The following is a 16,271-nucleotide window of genomic DNA, read 5'->3' on the forward strand; positions in this document are numbered from 1 at the left end:
TGCTGGTGTTATCAGATGCTCTGCAGATCAGCAAGATGTCAGAGGTCACTAAACCCTAGAGGAGACAAGTAATCTACTTAAGCTTTTTATGACTTTATTTAGAACACCTAGCTACATTGAAAATAGCTTTCTTTCCATTGTGTTGTATTTATTTTAATCCATTCAGCAGTCGTTCTGGGCAAATAATGTTCTGCTTAATGCATTTGTGCCTGAACGAGGCCTGAATGTGCTCCCTAAGGGAGTACTTTTGTGGTGAGGTCTCGAGTCAGAACCTGGGTTAAGATGAGCCCTTAAGTCTGCCATTCCCTCTTTCTATTGTTGCTCTCTGCTGCATATTAGTAGTGTATTGGATTATACCTCTCCCAGGAATCCTTCTTCATAAACTGGAGGAGTTTGCAGACTTCTCAGGAGATGTATTTGGTGTTTGGAGAAGGTGCTTGATTCAATTTTAATGCAGTGGGGTGTGGGTTATACAAAAACAGTGCAGTTACTCTGCAAGTTAGCAGTAAAATGAGTAATAAATTCAGAAATACTGGAAGCCTAATGATCTTGTTTTAAATATAAGAAGTTGAAAACTTTTTTTTTAAATCTTTTCAAAAAATTAATCCCAGTTACTAAAGCCAATAAGTTATTGTAACATTTTCTGAGTATCAAAACCAAAACATTTGAAATGCTCCCTGTTAGCTGCACCATTGGGTAGTGGTGAAGGGAAATAATATGTATGGCTTAAAATTAAAAAGCATTCTTACCTTAAAAGTGTTATATGCTAACTTTTCAATAACCAGGAATTTATGAATGCTAACCAAATGTTCTATTTGCAGCTCACTGTTGAGGAAATTTATTTCTTTCTCCTGCTGGAGGAAGAAAATAGTCTCAAAATTTACATCATGTTCTGTAGGTGATGTAAAATACTGTTACGGGAATGGTAAAGTGAGGCAGGTAATTTTAGAGTTTTGAATATCTTCTCAGGAAAATGGAAGTGAAGGTGGTGAAGGGTCTCAAGAACAAGTCCTGTGAGGAGCAGCTGAAGGAGCTGGGCTTCTTTAGCCTGGAAAAAAGGAGGCCAGGGGAGACCTCATTGCTCTCTACAACTGCCTCAAAGGAGGATGCAGCGAGGTAGGGCTTGGTGTCTTCTCCCAAGCAACAAACAGGACAAGAGGAAGTGGCTTCAATTTGCTCCAGGGGAGGTTTAGGTTGGATATTAGGAAAAACTTCATTGAAGGGGATGTGAGGGGTTGGCACAGGGAAGTGGCTGAGGCACTGTCCCTCGAGGCACTGAAAAGATGCGGAGATGTGGTGCTTAGGGACATGGCTTAGTGGTAGACGTGGCAGTGCTAGGTTAATGGTTGGATGTGATGATCATGGAGGTCTTTTCCAGCCTAAATGATTCTATAATTCTGTTCTATGAATTTAAATAGAAATAAGTAACTGTAATTCTTAGGCTAGTGCTTATGACTTGCTTGCATCTCCAGGAAGAGTGACAGATGTGAACACGAGACTTTCCTGCAAGATAAACCAGGTGTGAAGGACTGGGGAGAAGGATGCAAGAAATTCATAAACTTGCATGTGGCTTTACTCTCGAGAAACTGTACGTGACCCCTTTTTGTCTAGTACAAGTTTGCTTATCTCTGTAAAACATCCTAGGAGAAGTCTGAAGACATCCAAGAGTAATAATGGGCCAAACTATTTCAAGTACTTCTTACAGCACAGGATCAGTTGCTGCCACCTGTAGCCAAGTGATTCTGTAGGACGCTGTCTGCTGGGCTGGATAAGTTTATACACCTCATTAGGCTAATAACCCAGCGCCAATAACTTTAATAGGTGGCTTTTGCAGCAAGTCCTTTTGCACAGTTGGTTACAGTTTCATCAGATAGCACTGCTGGAAGCAGGCAGTACTGGAGATGGATGGGGTACTATTCCTGCTGGGTGAGGATTTAAGGCAAGTTGCTCCGGATACACTTCTCAGATGTAAGTTGTTGAAGTGTTGGCTCTGTTCTGCCTTTAAGAATTGTCACAACTGTTTACATTTGGGAAATGATTGTGCTGTTGTAGGCTTGAGACTAAGGGAAGAAAGTGATGAAGGATCACAGTTTCTGGAATCTGGGTCTTTAAATGGTTTGGTTTGGTTAAATGGTATGGCTTAGGTATTTTTTAAAAACTATATATCAGAATGATGCAGAAGCTCTTTTAAAGAAAAAAGATGGGTATGTCAGTAGAATGAGGATGGAGACAGAGCTAAGAGGAAAAAATAAGGAAGCCAGATCAGCTCAGAGCATAATTCTTCCTGTGTAAAGACCTTTGAAAACAGTGATTTCTGATGTTGGTGCCCTCCAAGAATGTAAAGGGAAATAGAAGCAATTTTATATCACGTGGCTGTGCTGGAAAACTTGCTACTCCTGCAAGTATGTGACTTAATTTAAAGAATAGACTGGTGAGGTTCAGAAGCTTTAGGAGTAATCGGATGGAGAAGTGTAGAAGCAGAATTTCAGTGATTGAATTACTACATGTACATCTCAGGGGAGTGAGGCTGAAATGCAAATTTTTTTGGGATTGTTTGAAACTTACGTGGAAAACATGAGCTGTTCTAAGGACTGTTGAACCTGATTCAGGTTATTGTGTACAGCGTTTTCTGTTTTGGTTTGGACCATCTGATCTCCCATATTATTTAAGCTTTTCAGTTGCTGCACAAAAGAGCCTTACATCATGGTCCAGCATCAAAACAAGCTGTTAAATTCTTTGTTTGCGCTAACAGTTTTTGGCCTTTCAAGTATAATATAATTGATTCAAATAATTAGCTATGTAAAAAACCCTACTTAATTAAAATCCCAGCACCTGAGGTTTAATGCACGAAAGCCTGGGTTGGAAAAGGAGATCAACAAACAAATCTGTGGCTGAACTTTTTAATCGATCCTTGATCGTTCTTGCAATCCTGCATAAATTCGGGAAGAGGATTGTTGGCATATTTGGGGTTTATGATAGGACGGTTATTTCTGTGCTGTGTCTAGGCAGGAGGAATTTCAAGGACTCTGACAAATGCTTATTATTTCCAGTTATGTGGAACCCATTTTTCTATGGAGGAAAAGGAAGAGTGATGTAGCCAGGGAAGAATTTTCTACTGGAATTCGCTCGTAGCTAATTCATTGAGATTTGGTACTGCAACTGCTTATTTATGGTTTTGCTTTTGACTAAGGGAACATTAACAGAAAGGGAGAGAATGTGAATTGCTATAATTTAACACTGAGTTGATTATATTTGTTCTTTAAACCCCTTGCTTACCTTTTGCACCAGTGAACCACAGAAACAGGAATTTGGATATCTTTCCCTCGAGGCTCCATTTTTTTTTTTTTTTTTCACAATTTTTTTTTCACAATTCTTTTATGAGTAGTTTCTCATTACTATTCACTCTACATCTAGTTAACAGTTATGGGTATAAAAAGCTTGTGTTAAAAATGAAGATTTTAGGAATGTAGCTCTAGCTTAAATCATACATGTAAAGAGCTTTCATTGAAGTCAGTGGGATTATTCACGAGTCATATTACAGTTCTTCTGTGTTTACAGTATCATGTTTTCTCTGTCATTGATGTGGCTATTAGTTTATAGAAGCTAAAACAGACTTCACAACATTGTCTCCAAATCTTTGATGTATGCTTAAAGCGTGATGATACATGATACGAAAACATAACATAAAATGCTCATGCTAATTTCAGTCGTTGGCCCGGTTTAAATAAATCACTGTCTTTAAAGGGTCCCGAGTGACTCTAAATGTTTACTTAACATCTAGGGAGGAGCGATTTAGTAATATTTGTGTAACTCATTTAATTCTGCTTATGGGTTTGAGTTGATAGTAATTAAAAACACAACACTTGAGCATGATGCATTATTATTAATAGTTGGGCTTCAAGAGGGGTTACCTTACTTGCTTCCTGTTCTCTTTTAGTTTATTTAGTAGTTGTGGCATGTACTCATTAAAAATAAGGTATCCTGAGCCATCCTGATGAAATTCACCTGAAATCAATAAAAAATAGTGTCCATGAATATTTTTCACTATCTTTGCTCTGTATGGAGCTGGCTCTTTGAAGCTTCAGCTCACGCGTCTCATGTCTTCTGGTGTTTCCTGGGTTAAGTCACACTGATAGATAAAAAGGTTCAGACGCTGTCTGGAGCTGTCTCTTGGCTCTCTAGCTTCAAAACAAGTAGTTATCAATTAAAGTTACTGATAAGCTTCAGGTTTGTATTAGCTGGAGAAGGAGTTAGTTTTCACTATACATTTTACACCCTTGAAATTAAAGCTGCGAGGTGCAGGCTTTTTGTGTGATGCCCTGGTTTTGCCGTACGTGGATTTTTAATTAAGAATCAACAACAGCCTTTTCCCATCAGTTAAGGTACAGCATATTGCCTGGAAGGGGTTCTCAACAAATAGAAAAAAGGCTTCCCCTCAATTGGGAAATACAACGTTGTGACACATCTATAAACAAGAAAGTTTACCCATTTGATAATGAGGTGTCTGAATGATACGTTAAAGAGAGTTCCCTTATACAAATGGCCTTGTGGCAGGTGGTGCTCTGCTGTGAGTGGGGTTGTTCCTGTAAAGACAAGATGAATGCACGTCTTCAGTGGGCAGGAGGAGGGGAAGGTGGGGAGAAGTGGCTAGCTCCCAGCCCTGCTTATTTCCATCTCAGGAGTAGTACCCTGCAATGTCTTGCAGCTCATTTTTCCCTTTGCAGCTTATTATTTCTTCCTGCTAGCTGACCCTGCTGTGCCATCCCTTCCAATCTCAGCGATGTGGTGATCCTGTGATAAATTCAGTAGGTGTGGAAAATGTAGTATTTTCTCTGAGAAGTGCATGGTGCTGGCGTTGGTTATTAATGGTAATTGAGTTGACTATTCTTAGTTTGAGAGAGAGAGAAAGCATCTAGCTTTCTGTAAACCAAGCTCTCTTGAAGGACTATGAGGAAACCTAGAGTTTATTCTGCTATCTCTCTGATGCTTGCCTGTTTGACCCTTTGTATCCTTCGAGCCATGTCATGCCCCCCTTCTGGCTCCTTCAGCCCTGGAATCCACAGCGCAGTCAGCAAAGCTGTCCTAACCTCAGCGCCGTGGGATTTCTAACGGGTTTTTATGCTGACTTTTTGGGGGAGGCAGCTGGGGGCGGGGTGGGGAAGAAGAGCCTTGGTTTTATTTTTTTTTTGCATTCCAAATTCCTTTTCCCTGATGCTTACAGAGGAGAGAACAGAAGCCTGAAGTCGAGCGCTGTAAAGTATGACAGTGTTGAAGGGGAACCTGTTGGCCTGGCTCTGTGTGCCAGTTCTGTGTTTTTTTTTTTTTTTTTTTTTTTTTCCCCCTTTGTGGTATGCTGTTACCCTGCTGCTTCAGGCAGCAGCCTGCAAGTTTCTGGACAGCTGTCAGCCCGTGCAGACACTGAGATTCCTCCTAGGTACGTGAGAGTCAGGAGCAGAGAGGCAGATCCTTTGGACTTGCTGAATTCATCTAGGTAAGCCCTAGGGTGACCACTAGACCTAACATAGAGTATTTCAGACCTACTGATTTCAGATATTCTAGCACCAGAAGCCTCTGTTCATCGCTTTCCTCCTTTTGTATCTCCTGCAGTTGCAGAGAATGTGGCATAACTGGGTGCAAATGACATGCTCAGACTTCAGTTACACCAGTAATTCAGAACTTGTTAGTTCTTCTGTGGTTTCGCTTTGGCCAGTGAGCAGACCAGAGTGGGTGTACTGGAGCCAAGAAAATGGCATATGCTGTTGAGTCCTTGTTCAAACTATTTCTTTGCCTGTTTGTTAAATTGCTAAATGCATTTGGCAGGTAACTCAAGGCAAAACAAAGGTGGAGGAGTTGGCAATTGCATGCCTCTTCATACACCCTGTCTAGAGCCTGACTACCTCTTCATGAGCTCCTGGGAAGCTTTTAGAAAATGCCTGAATGCTAAATATTAAAACAGGAGAGAGCAGGTAACTGAACCGGGCCCTGTGTTTTGGGGTCTCATGATAGCACTGTGACAGCAGGAGTTTCACAAATGATAAGCCTGGTTTTCCATAATGTCTTTTGGAGATACCAGTGTTATGGATGAGGAATCTCTTAAACTTCAGTCCTGAGACTCCCAATTCCTTTTCACGATGAATTCTTCTTTTCATTGATACCATCATTCATGCAGTCTAATGTAGTAAAATGGAAGTTAAACAAAGCTGACAGAACTTCTTAGTGTATTTAGAAGGATAAATTTAATATTAGCTGCTCTCCTGTCAAGCACAGCAGTCACTGCTTTTAATAAACCTTTCTGCTAGTTGATGTTGCTGCGTGAAATTAGAATGGCTCTGAAATATTTGGCAAGTAGGACGATGTTGAACAAACTACACTTGAAGGTTTTTTTTGGAAACCAAAACATCGAGGCTTGCATCAGGTCATGAAAGAAAAGCTGAATTGTGCTTCAAAATAGCATAGCTGATGCAATATTCAGGTTAATGTTCAAGCCTAAGTGTTACAGCCATAACGTGGCCGCTGGTCCTGCAAAGGGCTTAATAAATGCAGAAAGTTAGGTCGGCTCTTGCAGCATTCAAGTCAGGGAGGTTGAGCCAGTGGCTCTGCTACAGGGGGAGTGTGGGATGTAGGAAGCAAAGCTAAAAGATTTGACTTCCATCTATCTGTTTTCCCCCCTCCCCAGGTGATTTTGTTTGTTATTTGATAAACAAGCAATATATCCCACGAGTATTAGAGTTAAAACATGCATAGGTAGCCCTTCTAGGACTTCCCATCGGAAATCCCTTTTACTCTGGCACTGCAGTTATCCCTTTCCTATTGCCATGCTGCTCTTCCCTTCCCTTCACCCCTGATAATTTAAGTTCTTGCTTTTCCTCTTCCTCTCCCACTGCAATTTCCCTTTTAGTGGCGCTGCTGCTCTCCGAGCTCAGGATGCTCTGCCTCGCTGCTCCAACAGGGGAGGTGTCAGGCTGGATTTAAAAGCTGTCTCGTAGGGAAGATGCAGCAGAAACACTCCGTCCTTTTTTTTTTAATGACCCTGTCAAAATTGTGGTAGGACGACACGGGCAGTAATCCTGCGGAATCCGGAATGGTTTATCCCTTCAGACCATTTGAGGGTGGTAACTAGTAATTTGCAAGTTCATGGGGTTTGAAACTGCCTGTGTGAACTAAATCACCTTCTAGTCATGTTTAGCCATGTGCTAAATAAAACGAGTAATTCTAATCAAATATGTGCAAGGGTTTAAAGCTCAAACAGCCATGAGCTTGCTTTTCTTAAAGGAGAAAATGCTTTTTGTATTTGAAGTTAGCTGCAGTTCCCAAGTGGATCAACAAGCTTGCTTGAGTTTGTCTTTCTCCCAGTGACTTAGGTTCCTCCTTTTTAATGGGGATTACTCAAAACTGATATTATTGTCTGTAGTGTCATGCTTGTTACCTCAGATTATTTACACTGTACATTTATGCTCCAAATTAACAGGAAGTAGTAACAATTTTTAGTTATGGTAGGTTGAAAGCAGGGGAGTCAGATGATATTAACGTTCCTGATTACTGGCTGCTAAATAGGCTTAATTTTGGTTTACATTAGTCTTTAGGGCACTGCTCAGATAGCCATTTGTTATGGTAGGTCTTCAGTGTTGTGTTAATGCATGCTGGGGAGTGTATGGGAAAAGAAGACAGCTCTTTTCTGCAGTGAAAAGGATTTTAAGACATTTATTCTTTCTCTCTTGACTTTCCTTTTAGAATACTTACAGATTACAGTTTCTTTAACCGCAACTCCATAAGCAGGGGTAAGAGTCGTCATATGTTTCTGTACTCTTTTAGTGTATAATCAATGTGACTTTGAAGTGAAGCACCTTTAGGTTTTGTAGAGCTCAAAAATCTGAGAGATCCATTTTAATGATTACTTTCCTTGCAGGCTGGGGTTGTCATGCTTAAATTACTTGCTCTTTGACAATTACCTGCCAATGTACATGCCGCTAAAGTGTGTTTAAGTGGTTTTGTTGCAGTTGTGGACTACTGCCCTCCCCACCTCTCTTCTCTCCATCTCTGTTCTCTCTTCCCCAGCGGGAGATGTGAATAGTCCCCCTTGCTATTTTGTTGAATGCAGAATGTGTTTCACTGCATTTTTTTTTTTTTTTTGTAACAAATTTCAGTAAGTATGAAGACATTCTTATTTGCTTGTGGTAGTGACAGGCTATCAATACTTTGTTAGTGCTTTTTTTTTCCTAACACGCCCTTTATTCTGTCTACATACTTAAAATATATGAGAAGAACCGATGAAGCAAAATGTCGAGTCATAATATCAAGATTCATTGATTGAAAAAACAAACTCCTGCTTAGCACAGGCTTGAATATTCCGTATTTCTTCAAGTGGTGTTCAGTTCATGAAGAATGTTTTAATGGTACATTGCAACATGCCGCTCAGTGCTCACCAAAATACTTCCTACAGCTTCTCTCCAACAAAGTGGTGCAGTTGCCTCTGCAAGTATGACTAGAACGTGTTTTACTGGGTACCATCAATGATTCTTCTGTCATGCAGGCTGCTTAAATACATACGCAGGCTGTGTTTTATAAGCTAGGCTGCAAGAACTTGACTGGTAAAAGAAAATTCCCTGATGACTTGGAAAAAAAAAACAAACACAACACAGGACATGTGAAAGGTTGCCAGAGGTAGGAAAAGCAGAGTGTTGCAGTAAGCTGCATCATGAAATACGAACTTGGCAGTTCTGTCCGAAGAATTTTTCCTTTGGACTGAAGTCTACAATAAAAATACTGAAGAAATAAAGGAACAGAGAGTTACTTGATGCTGATCTATAGAATTGCTTGCGTGAAAGATGCTCAGCGTAATGCTTGCCCAGCCAAAAAGGGAGGAGAGGAAAAAAAAGTTAGGCTGTATAAGGCTCCAGTCCAGTTCGTGAAATGCTTAAAGGGATTTCACTTGTGTAGCTATTAAACTATGACAAAGAATTGCTTAAAACTTGGGGAAACAGCTATTTGGAAGAGTAACTGCACTTAATGCAGGCTCAGTTGAATTCTGTGTAATACTGAATTTTACAGCATCTAGAGAAGGGATTTTGAGCACATGCAAACAATGCCTTTTACTTTATTAGGCATCAGTGCTGCAGTTTTCCTTAAGCTGGCTGTGTCAGGCTCTGTCATGTGTTCTCTGCTTTCCTCCTTGTATTTTTGGTTGACTAGAAGATGGAGTTCTAGTTAAACAATGATTTGGGAGTGTGTAAGATAGTTCTGTTGGAACCTTTCCTGCGTGTAGAAATAATGCTTGTGAGATTTTTGGCTTTTATTTTTCTTTGGTGGCTAGGAAGCCCCTCAGATGAAAATCTGCCAGTTTGTTCACAGATACCGTGCGGCTAAGATCTGATAACTGTAACGCAGATCTCTCCCTGGTCCTGCTGCAAACTAATTTTAGAATCTTGCCTTAAAAAGAAAATGTGATGGAAGGGAAGGAAAGGAGCCTCGCTGCTCTTTTATAGGAGAGCTGATCTTAGGAACTTAGAGGCAGAAGCATTTTATTAAATATAACAGCTATTTTGAGGAAACGGTGATTTTTTACATTTTTGCGCAGATCAGGCAACTGATTTCATGCTAAAAAACCCGTCATGTCGAGAGCTTCTGCTGTATATACTTGTCAAGCTTGCTTTCAAAATCAGCTCTGCATGTTGTATGTATTGATCATATATAGAGGTGTTCAGTAATGATTCAAATAGTGTTTTCTATCAAAAGGGTTCTTACTCTATTGCATATTTGCCTGACTGTGTGGGAGGCTCTTTTTATCTGTCCTGGATTGCGTTTATATTTTTGCCAATGAAGTATTTAAATAAAAGAAAGAGGGTCCTGTGAGATTCAGGGTACGGTTAAACACCCCAGATCAGTTAGTGGGGTAAGTTTCTATCTGGTACGGATGCATGGTGTCTCTTTCCCTGTTCTGAATAATTTTGTGCAAGCCATAAGTCTGGGCTAGAAACAGATCTTGGTGCATGTGTATTCATCTCTCTTTTATTGTTATGTATGACTTGATGCTGTGTTTTTCCTTTCATGCAACCTAAACCAAGTGCTGATATTTCAACAGATACAGACTGACAGTCAAACTTTGCACACTGGTATGCCCGTGAAGAGGCACTGCCAAAGTTTAATTGTGTCTAGTGCAAAAGCTGGGAGCTCTGGCTGATCAAAGCAGGTAGGTGTGAAGGTGCTCGCATGGAGAAAAGATACAGGGGAGCTCAGCACGATTTCAGCTCTACTTAAGCAGAGCCAAATAACATTTCAGGTGTCCTTAACCTCAGCTGACTTCTGAGTGTTTGGCTATAAAACTTGTGGCGGTCTTACTTCAAGTCATATTTGGGAAGAGTTGCGCAATTTTAATGCGATACTAAAATATGGGTGAACTTGGGGCAGTGGTCCAGTAAGGAAAACTAGTAAGTCAGCAAACTTAAAAAGTCAGAAAGTGTTTTTTGTGTGGTGGTAGCAGTATGAGATGACCTAGAATGCATTTTTCGTGTACTGTTACTACTCAGCAGGCAAAAATAGTCAAAAATGTACTGTAGTTCTAAGCTACAATAGCTTCATAACATCACTTTGCCTCAGCAGGAAGAGTAAGTTTGTAGGAGACAGTCCAGGTTCTGGCCATAGAGCTCCTATGGCTGAGACGATGGTCAAGCCTGTTGGTCAAATTACACGCTAAATTTGGAAGGACAAGAATTAGTGACGTATTTGAATATGAAAGGTGTTGAAATTAATATTTGATATGGAAAGAAACATGGTAGGGCTTGAATTCTGAAATGTGCGTTTTGAGTACTTTCCCAAGTAGAACTTGTTAAAACGGAGGACTTCAAAAAAAAAAAAACCAACACAAAAAAACCCACAAATTTGTCTAGGTTTCATTTTTTTTCTAGTTCATCTGTGCTGTGACTTACTAACATAAGCTCGTTAAATCTCTATATGTTTGAGCAAATACTTGTGTGCAAGGGATATTTTTGCTGTATTTGAGTTCTCCGGATACCATAGGCATCAGCGGAGAGTTTGTAGAGATGAGCAAGGGTTAGAACCTACGTAGAAAAGCTTTGAGCTGTTTTCACCTGAAAATTGAGTTTGGGGAGGAAAGACAACATAAGAAACCCACCAAAACCCACCACTGGCATCCAGTCTTGAGCTGTATTGGGGTCATTCCTAACATTGCTCGTGTGTAGTATTTCACCTTCTAGTTTCTACAGATAGACCCTCAGCAGAGAACTGCAGGAATTGCGTGAAGATTGAGAACTCAATGAGAAAAATCTCTTTTAGAAAAATGCTTAAAATTCTGTAAGAAATGTATAGAAGCTAATTGCAGGTACACAGAATCAAATTCAATCAAGTAAACATCTAGTTAGAGATGGAAAGGAAAGCACAAAGCCTCTTAATATTAAGAAACAGCTGGTTTTGTGTAACTTCAACTAAATTCAAGGTGTAAGTACTGGGAGTACTGCAACCTTTGTCACTATGGGTGGCTTTTTTTAAGGGAGAAAAAGCTGAACAACCTGGCATCATAAAAGATGTTATTTCTTAAAAGCACTGCGTATCAGCTCATGGACTCTGCCTCGTTGTTCGGAGCGTAAGATTTCCCAAAGGCTGAATGAAGGTTTGTCTTTCAGGCAGAAATTAGTTAGTGCCAGTAAAGTCTGTTAATCTGATTTAAAATGTGTTTTAATTAGGCCATAAAAGGTTTGCTATCAACAGTGCTTGGCGTACAAAGTTGACAAGAAACAAAGCATGCTGATAAACTGTTTACACTGAAAGAATATTAAGTGTTCTTAAAATGAAAATAACATTACTTAACAAGTGCCCATTTATTTAATTTAATAAAATGGATGCATCTATTAATGGAATTTACTCTTACAAGGCAATATTTTTCTATAATCAACCAATTCTTGAGTTTTATACCCTTAGTGTTTTCCTGCTGTTATATAAGCTTGAAGAAGTACTGTCTGTATTTCTCAAACGTATCGTTCTGTGGCAGCTTTATACAACTTTGGGATTCCGTCCTGCTGAATTTGGAGAAGCCGTAGTTTCCTACCACTCCTAACCGGGAAATAGGAAAGGTCTTTCAGTGAGCAGGACCCACGTGGTAGGTCCTAAGTCCTTGCACGATAATCTAGATAGCACTGTGGCCTGCAAAGGTGTGTAGTAGGCTGTTAAAGAAACTGAGCACAAAATATTTCTGGAAAGAGGCCAAATGCTTTAAAAGACACTGTGAAATTCAGCAAGTCAAGATTCCTGCCACCCCAGTTGCCTGCAAGTTTAGCTTTTAATGATGGCTTGCATGACACTTAATTCTTTACATTAATACTTCGATCTATAGCTTTGCTGCCTTTTCTCTTTCCTGAGATTTGATAATGTTTCCTGATGTGGCTATTGCAATGTTCAATACCTCCTTCCTTTCTGTCCCCTCAGTTCCCTGTTCCTCTCTCACTTCCTGAAACCAAAATACGTCAAGTTTTGGGAAATGTTTTGGGTCAGTGGCTTGGAATGTAAGCAGTTAGCTTTACATCACTGTTGCTGATTCTTCAATATCCATGGCATATTGGTGCTAACTTCCAGGAGAAAGGTGCTTTGCTAAAATTTGTTGTTCTTGTAACGATTATTTTGAATAGCAGTTCAACCAGATGCTGCTGCATAGATCCTGCAGTGGGTTTTCAGCATGCACGTTTCTAGAGGTAGGACTAAACCAGCGAATGGCAGCAGGGTAACAGATGCTTCTCAACCTAGGAAGTTTTGGTTTTGTAGCTGCAGATACTCCGTATGGCCAGCAGCACTTTAAAATAATTGCATGATCCTATAAGGCTTCAGTTTGAGGGTGAGAAATAGTTCAACTAGCTGCAGGGATTGTGAATCAGATGCAGCAGTTTGCTTTTTGTTTCTACTTGGATCCTGTAGTGGTTGGAGCTGCAGTATTACAAGCAGCAACACTTTTTTTTTTTTCCTTTTCTGTACTCTGTACCACTTACCAAATGCACAGATTCAGTTTTTTGCTTATTTTGCAGATGGTCTTCCACAGAACTTACTCAGTTATTTAGATTTTTCTTTACTGGCAGTGGAGCAGAACCACACTGCAGAAAAATGGGGATCAGTCTTCACTGTCTCTTGATCCACTTAGTGGCAGTGAAACCTGCTGAGCAGAGAATGTAGAAAAAAAGCACTAAAGGGAGCTTTGCTCCCAGCATCTCTATCGACTGTCAGGTCGCTATGGAAAGACAAAGACACTGCATTGATCCCTTCCTTCCCACAAAGGAGATGAAACATCTATTGTAAGATTCCTTAATGTCTGCTGTATGCAGAAGCAGAGATACCAGGGCCTTCCTGACCTCATCCTTATCTGAAGATCATCTACATGTGCAGTTCTTGTCATCACAGCCAGAATTTTTTCCTGCTCCAACTGGACTGATCCCATCACAGCCTGCACTTGAGGTAAAACGGCAAACTGCAGTACAGTGACTGAGAGAAGAGCTGTTATCTGTTCAATTCCCTAAACTGGCCAAACACCCAGTCTCTGTAGCAGGAATCACTTCTGAAGAGGCAAAAAAAAAAAAAAAAAAAAGATAATCCTCTCTGAAAATTCCTGTAAGAGGAAGTCAGGTACTTTTGGACGACCTGTTTCAGGTCTTTCTGCTCTTCTAAATCTTAGAAAAACAAAGGAGTTTACAGTTGTTTCAGCCTGAAATATGGATCTGCATATAGAAATCAGGCTGGTATTTTTCATAGCTAGAACACAAACATGACCAATTCTCTTGTTCTTCAGTGTTCAAAACAAGTCTACAAGGGAAGAAAGGTGTATGAAAGGGTAAAAAGTAGAAATGAAGGGTTCTCCCATTTTTTTAAAGAGGAGAAATACTATGACCTTGATGCAAAGAAAGGAACTTAAAAACAAGTTATTCCTAACAGCGTGTTTCAGAATGATCTCCCAAACTGTTTTGCTGCGTATCTGTTTCTGTTTTCATGAGGAAAACACCACTGCTCCAAGTTCTCATAGATGCTTTTTTTCCTCAGGTTTTGTGTTGGATCTTTGTCTCCTCTACAGAACTGCTACATGAGTAGAATATGACCAAGTAATCTTCTTCTCCACACCCTCTGAAGCCTGAATAGGTGATTTCATAACGGGCAGTATGATCTGGAGTCTTCTTTTTTTCCAGTGAATAGGATCTTTCCCTTATAGAGGACGCCTCGAAGGCAGCCTTTTCTTAATATCACAGAGACACTAGACAAATTGCTGTTTGAAAGCAACCTATACTAAGCTGGGTCACGCTGCTTCATCTGGGTTGATTTGCTGTGATATGGTCTATTGCTTTGAGCTGGGAAGGAATATCAATTCAGGAAGTGTTGATGATGTTCTAGGCTTCGACACCTACCACCTGAAATTAAGCCTGGAATGCTGTGTATGGCATTGTAGCTGTGTGATAGGTATTGTCAAGTATGTAGCAGGTGCTGGCAACTCAAAAAGTTGCAGAGTCAAGAGCATTTGCTAATTATTTAATAAGAAAGAACTTTAATTACAAGAAGATGCATGCTTCTAATTGTACTGTCCTTTTGTGATCATTTTTTAGCCAGCAATTAGCTAACAGTAGAAATTCTTTCATTGAACACATCCTGTTGATTATATTTGTCTTTTGTTTTTATCTTGTGTCATCTACCTTACTGGAAGTGGAGAACATAAAGATCATCCTGGAGACATCTAATGGCCAGTTACATTTATGTATGTTTTGCTCAGTTCTTGGCATACAGAGAGACCCTCTTTCACAGAAACAGGCGTGCAGGATGAAAGACTCAACCTGGCTCTCTAACCTTTTGAGTTGATACTAAATAATGAAAAAGTTGGTATTGAAAAGTATAGGAACACACCTTGGTCTTGTGATGTTTACATGAACATATCTAAGCAGATGTCATGAGGTTCCACTAAAGGATAGCTAATTTTTTTTTTTTTCCTATAAAATAGTCTATTTAGAGCAAAACCTTATACCTTAAATTGAAGTAGTATCACCATGTTTGTTTGTCCTCAGGAATCAAGAGGCAGAGCATCTTTTTGCATGCCCAAGGAGTTTCTTTGGAACTGACTTCCTGATTTTTCTGTTTCAGTGAGTGCAGGATATCAGGTCCTGTTGCTGATGGCTTTCCTCATCTGTTTAAAGAAACATATGAAGCATTCCTGTTTTACCCTAACAGCAAAAGTTAAAGGTGCCTTTCTAACAATAGATTATTGCGGAGATGTGGATGATGAAACTTAGCTTTCATTCCAGCTTCTCTTTGTGACCTGGAGCAGCACGAAGGAAGGATGGGAAAGCTTATAATTGAAGGGCACTCAAGATACCAAACTATTCAAAGTGTTTTTGTTAGGTGTAGGGTCCAAAGAAGAGAATGGAGGGAAAAAGCCACCAAAACTGCCCCCAAATTAATTATAGGAGAAATTGCATGAAATGCATCTTCTTGGTTAACTGTTGGGCTGTGCTTTACTTGCTGTCCTGAAAGCACTGCTGATAAAATGGTGACATCTCATCTGAGGTACATGGATCAACGGCTGCCCATGTGCAAATACCAGCCTGCTGCTGTTGTGCAGAAGTTACTGCAGTGGGTAACAGCCAGTAAATGTCTACATGACTCTACATATAATTTTGCTTTAAGTCCCATTCTGTGCTGCTCTCTTGGATGCTGGCTCCTTGCTCCTGATAAAACGTGACTGGAGCCTGTCAGTCTCAAGAATTTATGAAGAGGAAAATTTCTGCTCTTGTGCATTGATAGTTTGTATTAAAACAATAACAAAAATAACTCCTAGGGCATCTAGTTAAACTGCTGTCAGCCTTTGATCAATCTGATTTTGCAAAAGGGTAGAGAAAAGGACAGAGAACTTGAGATTGGACTAAGGCCTCTTACAGAGGAGCTGGAAGTGGGGTTAGGGAGCCCTTGGTGAGGGAAACGTTCAGGTAAGTATAATTTCTTCTTAAAGAGACTTCCTGTCTATGACCATGGGGAGATGTTCACTGCATTGCACTAGATGCCATTTTTAATTCTCTTCAGAGTGAGCAGAGGAGAAATTTGGATTTTTTTTTTTCCCCCCAGAAATTAAAATCGCATTTTTTTCCCCACCTACATCTCCTTGTAACAAACTGAGAGAACTTTCTGGACAAAACATCTTATTGATCTCATCTATTGGTAGATGTCTTTACAGTCTTGAAAGTTCACAGTTCAACACCCTGGGGATTTTTTTTTTGGCATCAGAGCATGAAAAAACTGCATGTCTA

General features: G+C 40.0%; 1 protein-coding gene across 5 annotated transcripts in view; it reads left to right on the top strand.

Annotated features, from left to right (window-relative positions):
- The window catches only part of TSC22D1 (TSC22 domain family member 1), a gene marked incomplete at its 5' end in the record, with an annotated part of 78,121 nt that overhangs the window by 17,597 nt on the left and 44,253 nt on the right, over nt 1-16,271 (top strand). The window lies entirely within an intron of this gene.

The sequence above is a fragment of the Aythya ferina genome, assembly GCF_964211825.1.
Source record: "Aythya ferina genome assembly, chromosome: 1".
Taxonomy (NCBI): Eukaryota; Metazoa; Chordata; class Aves; order Anseriformes; family Anatidae; genus Aythya; species Aythya ferina.